Source organism: Adiantum capillus-veneris, chromosome 1 (genome assembly GCF_014529385.1).
Source record: "Adiantum capillus-veneris isolate H3 chromosome 1, ASM1452938v2, whole genome shotgun sequence".
Taxonomy (NCBI): domain Eukaryota; kingdom Viridiplantae; phylum Streptophyta; class Polypodiopsida; order Polypodiales; family Pteridaceae; genus Adiantum; species Adiantum capillus-veneris.
This window is the reverse complement of record NC_140931.1, coordinates 48482711-48491023: the sequence shown is the minus strand read 5'-3', so window position 1 is coordinate 48491023 and position 8313 is coordinate 48482711.

Below are 8313 nucleotides of genomic sequence, written 5' to 3'. Positions count from 1 at the left end.
CGAGGTTGCAGGGAGGAGTACGATGGTACTGTGTGTCTGTTTCTTTGTTGCAGGTTTTCATGCACCCAACAAGGCCAGTGAGATGCTGGGGTTGATTGTCTCTGATGCAGTAGGAGTGGTTTGACTGTCACAAGACCACAGGGCACGGCGAGGCGGGCAAGGGGAAAACAGGCATACAGAAGGGAGCGCGTGCATCACCTCCAATTGAACGCCTAGTTTTAAAAGTTAAGGTGTTCAAGGAATCTTCGAAGGAAATCAGTATGTCCTTACAATTTAGTTTTTGGGGTTGATTAGGGGGTATCTCAAGGGATCCATACTGTGCTTAACGGAATTTGCTCTTCCTTTGCTTTTGCCTTTCATTTCCTTCGTTTCCCTGGTAGGTGTCACGAGCAGCGGCGACGAGGGCGACGGGCGCTCTGACAGGCGGCACATGAGAGATGGAAAGGGAAACAAGCCTATGATGGCGTGTAGGGACGATTGCGGAGCGGGAGTAGAAGCCTATGGGAGAAAGGCTTGGAGCATAGAGCTCAACACCCATACTAGTGTGCTGAAGGGAAATCGAGACATACATGCAGGAGATAGAGAGAGGAAGGCAGTTGCACTTCGAGAGAGCTTTCATTAAATATGTTTCTCTCTGTTTTGTTTAATTATGAGTTCTCGTGCTTGCGATCTCATCGATAGCTTGCAATTTCTTATCAAAGCTGCAATCGGCGTGCATGACACACGTCGACTCCATGGAGCAGAATGGTGGTGTGCGGCTCATCTGGAGGGGACGCTCTCTGTCTCTGAGTTGAGTGCATAGGTTTTGTCTGTCTGGTTTGGGCAGCCTAGATGCTTGGAGGGGGGAGAGAGCTTACGCTCGACAAAAGGCAAGCCGAAGGGACGAGGATGCAAGGCGAAGTGCCCTCGTTGCTGCAGGAATGGATTGGCTAGTTGCAAGACCGCGGGAACCGACTATATTTGAGCGGTCTGTTTTAAAAGTTAAGGAGTGGAAAGGAATCTTCATAGGAAATTAATTAATGGATGCAATTTGGACCCAGTACTCAATATGTAATATGAGGCACACTTGCTAGTGGCCTTCTTTGACACCGCTCATACCATTAGGGTTGCACTAGTCCTCTCAATTGTGCCATAGATTTGAGTCCAAACTATGCAATCTGTAGATCATGCCGAATAGTGAGCAGTAGCATACTTTTGGCCGAGCAGGGGCGTGCCCAAAATGGGGGTGGGTGCGTAAGGGACGGATAATAAATCATACAAAACACGCACACATTGGCGCGCACACACACACACTATGTTTTATGTAGTCATGATTTCAACCTTGTAGAACGAGTCCAATACTTAAACACCAAGCTACACATCATTATTCCCCTTTAAATAACACTAGTATATGACCCGCACGTTGCTGCGGCTAAGAAGAAGCAATCATGGCACTCTCCTCCCCCACCTTCCCCTAACGGTGGCAGCATGTACATATATACATTAGTATGTGACCCGTGCATTGATGTGGTTGAGAAGAAGCAATTGTGGCACTCTGCTCCCTCACCTTCTTCGAAGGTGGCATCATATATATATATATATATATATATATATATTACACAAACATGTCACATACATACACACACACACACACACACACACATGTCCATGCTTTGACATCGGCCTAGCCATGATCTTAGAAGAGGATTCACACAATCAAATGCACTCTTGTTGAATTTAATAATGGGCTTTTCACAAACCTCCTTCCTCTCTCTCTCTCTCTCTCTCTCTCTCTCTCTCTCTCTCTCTACACCCCGCGAAAAACTTGAATTACATTTAGAGTTGGCATGTGGATGGATTAACTTTGCCATAAGCAAACCAATCCCCCTCTATTTGTAGAAACATACTCAACCCTCCAGGTTTCCTTAGTCTCTCTTTTGTGTACGCGTGCGTATACACACTCATCGCAACAATCAACAACTCTGTGGGGGAGGGGACGAGGGTGCTCGTGACACATGGAGGTGTCAATTTGTCAAGAACTTTAAGAAAGAGTAGAGGAGTACCTCTTTAGAGTAATTTTTAAAAATTTAAAAATATTAAATTACACAATTTGTAAAAATAATATCAATATTGGTATTTAAAACATTCCCTTGAAAAAAAATTCAAATATATCTTTAAAAGCCATATTTGCATTGAGTAGAAAAAACCTCCTCAAACTTATCTTTTTTTATGATTTATCCTAGTAGAGTAGAAAGTCTTTTTGTCCAAAAAAAAAAGGAAGTACGTTTTTTTACTTTTCATTGTCAAAAGGCTTTTCATTCATACAATCTTACTCTTCGCGTGTATATATGTATATGTGTGTGTGTGTGTGCATATATATGGATTGCAAAGTGTGGTTTTGGTGGAAAGGCCTACCTTTCAAAGCTGTTGTCATTCTCTCTCCATTTAGCTTACCATGGAAAATTTTACTATCTTTAGGAGAGGCTTTGGTAGTTTTTGGTTTTTTAATTTGTGCATGTAGCTAGTTGTACATGTTTCTCACATTTCCAATTTGTTGATCTAGTTCTCTCAAATTCATCATCATCAAAGTATTCTCAGAGATTTTTCAAATAATACGAATAAGCCTTTTTTGAGAGAGAGAGAGAGAGAGAGAGAGAGAGAGAGAGAGACAGAGAGAGAGAGAGAGAGAGAGCAGTTAAAATTCCCTTTTTATTACCTACATGTAGTAGATTGGTCATCCAAATTCCCTTCTAAGAAACAGATTCAGAGTTCAAAATTTATTGGAGGTAGAACTAATCTTCTTTTTCTTCTTCATCCAAATTCCCTTCTAAGAAACAGATTCAGAGTTCAAGATTTATTGGAGGTAGAACTAATCTTCTTTTTCTTCTTCATCCTCTCTCTCTCTCCCTCTCTCTCTCTCTCTCTCTCTCTATCTATCTTTTACTGAAAACTGAAGATACTTTGTTGTGAGTAGTTGAAAATCAACATCTCTATGATCTCTCTCTCTCTCTCTCTCTCTCTCTCTCTCTCTCTCTCTCTCCTACCTATTTCTTTTCATTGATCAGTGGCTCTATATATATATATATATAATATATATCACACATGTCTCTTTGCTCTCTTCTTTTCGTTGATTGGCTCTCTCTTTTAACACATACAACCTCTATCTACTCTCTTCTTCTCATTGATTAATACCCTCTGATCTCTCTCTCTCTCTCTCTCTCTCTCTCTCTCTCCCCCTCTCTCCCCCGTGGGTGAATTCTCAGAGATTTTTCAAATAATACGAATAAGTGTTTTTTGAGAGAGAGAGAGAGAGAGAGAGAGAGAGCGAGAGAGAGCAATTAAAATTTCCTTTTTGTTGCCTACATGTAGTAGATTGGTTATCCAAATTCTCTTCTAAGAAACAGATTTAGAGTTCAAAATTTATTGGAGGTAGAACTAATCTTCTTTTTCTTCTTCATCCTCTCTCTCTCTCTATCTATCTATCTATCTATCTATCTTTTACTAAAAACTGAGGATATTTTAATGTGAGTAGTTGTTGAAAATCAACGCCTCTATGATCTCTCTCTCTCTCTCTCTCTCTCTCTCTCTCTCTCTCTCTCTCTCTCTCTCCTTCCTATTTCTTTTCATTGATCAGTGGCTCTCTCTCCCCCCCTCCCTTCTCTCTCTCTCTCTCTCTCTCTCTATTTATATATATATATATATATATATATATATATATATATATATATATATATATATATATATATCACACACACAACGTCTCTTTGCTCTTTTCTTCTTGTTGATTGGCTCTCTCTTTTAACACACACAACCTCTATCTACTCTCTTCTTCTCATTGATTGATGCCCTCTGATCTCTCTCTCTCTCTCTCTCTCTCTCTCTCTCTCTCTCTCTCTCTCTCTCTCTCTGTGGTGAACTACATTTGGAGTTGGCATGTGGTTGGCTTAACTTTACGATAAGCAAGCGAACCCCCCCTCTATTCATAGAAAGATATGTTAGGAAATAAGACGTAGCTAAATAGATAATTGAGTAGATTACTTAATGGAGAGAGACAAATTTATATACACGAGATTATAGTGTAGAGAGAGAGAGAGAGAGTACACACGATATACGTGGTTCACCCAATGTGGGCTACGTCCACGGGAAAGCAGCCACTCAATGGCTTTGGTACTTCAAAACAAGAAGTAGTTTACAAAGGGATTATACCCTTAATGGAGCTCCCGCCTTGCTTCACTCTCACCACCTCACACTCACCTTGTTGCATCAACTTCACACTATGAAATGTGTGTAGAAATGGCCTCCTTTTATAGGCCAAAAGGGCTGCCCTCTCTTATGAGAGACAGCCATGTGTAGCCGCCCTTGTGCGAATAAGTCCAAATCGGACCCTCCAATCTGCCCATGTGTGGCCGCCCTTGAGAAGACAAGTCCGCTTTTGAATTCGGCCACCGGCCACCGGCCATTGACTTCCGACCACCGGCCATCGGCCATTGACTACCGGCCACCGGCCAACCGACCGGTTGTTTTTAGACCACTTTTCGGCCGCCGTCCGGCCATAATATTCCGACGAAAAAGAATATTCCGGTGAAAAAAAAGTCTCGGGGGCCTCCGCCCCCGAGGCCTTTAAAGTTGCCCCTGATTCTTGTCCGTGAAAATTTTGGTTTCCGGTGAGTGATTTTCCTTCACGCACGATGGCTTCTCCTCATAATGGGGGCCTTACAAATGTGCGCTTTTACCGCAGAAAATTACAAGGGTAAATCAGGCTCCATACTTAACAATCGCCCACTTGGAGACTGATCTCCAAACCAAACCTGTGACTGCTTTCCATTCTGGCTTTTTATCCTTGAATGCCGATTGAAGATGAGCAAAAGCTCAACTTCTCCTTGTTGACCACCTTTGTAAACATGTCTGCAGGATTTTCACTTGTATGCACCTTTCCTAGCTTTAGTTGTCCCTCTTCCAAAAGAGTGCGTATGAAGTGATATCTCACCTCAATGTGCTTTGTCCTTGAATGAAAGGCTGAGTTCTTCGCAAGATGGATAGCGCTTTGGCTATCACTGTACAAGACACAATTGTCTTGTTTGAATCCAAGCTCTTCTAAGAATCTGTGAAGCCACAAAATTTCTTTGCTTGCCTCCGTCATTGCTACATACTCTGCTTCCGTGGTAGAAAGTGAAACCACTTTCTGCAGCTTTGAAGCCCAGCTTACTACTGTGCCTCCAACCGTGAACACATAGCCAGTAGTGCTCCTTCGAGTATCTTTGTCACCTGCCATATCTGCATCAGCATACCCTTCTAGAAAAATATCAGTTCCTCCAAAATACAAAGCATTTGTTGTTGTCCCTTTTAGATACCTAAGTATCCACTTCACAGCTTGCCAATGCTCTTTACCTGGGTTGTCCATGAACCTACTCACAACTCCCACTGCATGTGCAATGTCTGGCCTTGTCCAGACCATAGCATACATTAGAGAACCTACCGCTGCAGCATATGGAACTTTAGACATATAGGCTATCTCCTCTTGTGTCTTTGGACACATATCCTTCGTTAGTTTAAAATGACCAGCCAAAGGTGTAGAAACTGGTTTTGCATTTTGCATTGCAAACCTTTCTAGTACCTTCTTGATGTAATCTTCTTGAGATAGCTTTATTGTCTTCTTCGTCCTGTCCCTTGATATTTTCATACCAAGTATCCTCTTTGCAGCACCTAAATCTTTCATTGAAAAAGATTTGGACAGCTCCTCTTTTAGGTCTTTGATGTCCTGCATGTTAGCACTTGCAATCAACATGTCATCAACATACAACATTAGGATGATGAATTTCCCATCTCCCAAATTCTTCGTGTAGACGCAGTGATCCGAGTTGCATCTTGTGAATCCATGATCCAACATCCATCGATCAAACTTCAAGTACCATTGTCTTGATGCTTGCTTTAAACCATACAAGCTCTTCTTTAATCTGCAAACCATTTTCTCCTTACCTTTTACTTCATACCCCTTTGGTTGAAGCATGTAGATTTCCTCCTCTAAGTCACCGTGAGGGAATGCCGTATTTACATCCATTTGCTCGAGATTTAGATCATGAGCAGCCACAAGGCTTAAGACAAGCCTAATTGAGTTCATTTTTACAACAGGAGAAAATATTTCATTGAAGTCAATACCTTTCTTTTGAGAAAAACCTTTTTCCACAAGCCTAGATTTGTACCTTTTCTTCCCACCTTCTTCTTCCTTTATCTTGTACACCCATTTGTTTTGAAGTGCCCGCTTACCTTTAGGCAACTCAACCAACTCCCATGTTTGGTTCTGATGTAGTGAGTCCATCTCCACTTGCATGCTCTTCGTCCATTCTTCTTTGGATTCATGTTGCATAGCTTCTTCATATGATTCCGGCTCTCCAGAATCTGAGATCAAGAGATGGTTGAAGGAAGGAACAAACCTTTCTGGAGGTCTACTTGCTCTTGTAGATCTTCGGGGAATAGGTTGAGGCTCCTCATTTGGTTGATGTTGTTGCACATTGTCACCGTTTGCAGTCCTTGAGTCTTCACCGTCCTCAAGCTCCATGTACTCATCACCTGTTTCTTTTGTTTGTTTTCTTTCCAAGTAATCTTTGTACATATTTTGTTCATTAAAAATTACATCCCTACTCCTTAAGATTTTACCATCTTCAGGATTCCATAGGCGATACCCAAAGTCTCCTTCTCCATAGCCAATGAAGAAACACTTTTTGGACTTTGCATCTAACTTTGATCTTAGGCTTCTATCTATGTGCATGAAAGCCTCACACCCAAACACTTTGAGAAAAGCATAATTCACCGGTTTACCTGTCCATGCCTCTTCTGGAACTCCCCCATCCAATGCCGTTGAGGGTGACCGATTGATTAAGTACACAGACGTACTTACAGCTTCCGCCCAAAGTTCAAGCGGTAGGCCTGCATGTAGCCGCATGCTTCGTGCTCGTTCCATAATTGTCCTGTTCATCCTTTCCGAAATCCCATTTTGTTGAGGTGTCCTTGGGGTTGTCCTTTGCCTCCGAATTCCATTGCTAGCACAAAAGCTTTCAAAAGCTTGGCTGCAATATTCACCTCCATTGTCGGATCTGAGGCATTTAACCTTGGTACCTGTTTCATTCTCCACAAAGGCTTTCCACCTTTGAAATATGGAAAATACATCGGATTTATTCTTCATGACATAAACCCAGGTTTTTCTAGTCGCATCGTCTATGAATGTTACATAGTACAATGAGCCACCAAGTGATGGTGTACTTGCAGGACCCCAAACATCAGAATGAACCAACTCAAGTTTTTTATTTTTTCTTTCATTTCCTGATTTTTGAAATTTTACCCTCTTTTGTTTACCATAAACACAATCTTCACAGAACTCTAAGTCCACTTCTTTCAAACCTGGTAGAAGCTTCTTTGTTTGAAGGATTTGCATTCCTTTGGCACTCATATGCCCAAGTCGGTAGTGCCACACCGCACTGTCAACTTCTGTAGTTGCTGCACAAGCTGAAGGTTGCGTGCTAACAGCACACAAGTAAAGTGTACTGACTTTTTCACCCTTGGCAACCACCAAAGATCCCTTTGAGATCTTCCACCGTTTGTTTCCGAATGCAATGTTGTGACCTTCATCGTCCAATTGTCCTGTAGAGATCAAATTTTTGCGAAGAGAAGGAACATGCCTAACATCTTTAAGCTTCCATTCATTTCCGTTAGCAGTTTTGATAGAAACTGTACCTTTGCCGACAATCTCACAAGCTTCATCATCTCCCAAGTATACATACCCAAAATTACCTTTGGTGTAGTCTTGGAAATGTTGCTTGTGTGGTGTCGCATGGAATGAAGCCCCGGAATCTACTATCCAGGAATTAGACACATTGTCTAATGAGAGAATTAGAGCATCTTGCTCTACTTTACCTGCCACATTGGCCTCCGATGTTGGCTTGTTGTCTTGAGACTCTGTCTCCTTCTTCTTCTTGGACCAGCAATCCTTCTTGACGTGGCCCTTCTTGCCGCAGTTCCAACATTCAAGAACTGACTTTGTTCGTGATTTGCTCCGTCTTGAGCGATCACGACCCTTTTGGTTTTTGAACCTCTCCTTAGGCCTTCCTCTTGTTTCCACTGATAGTGCAGCACTTGATGATTCTCCTGTGCTTCTCCTTCGCATTTCCTCGCTTAGAAGAACACCCACAACATCATCAAACTTAAGAGTATTTGTGCCAGAGATAGAATTACTTACAGCCATCACAAGGCTGTCCCAACTATCCGGTAGAGATGATAGTATAAGGAGAGCTCGCACTTCGTCATCGAAATTGATTTTCACTGATCGAAGTTGACTTATGT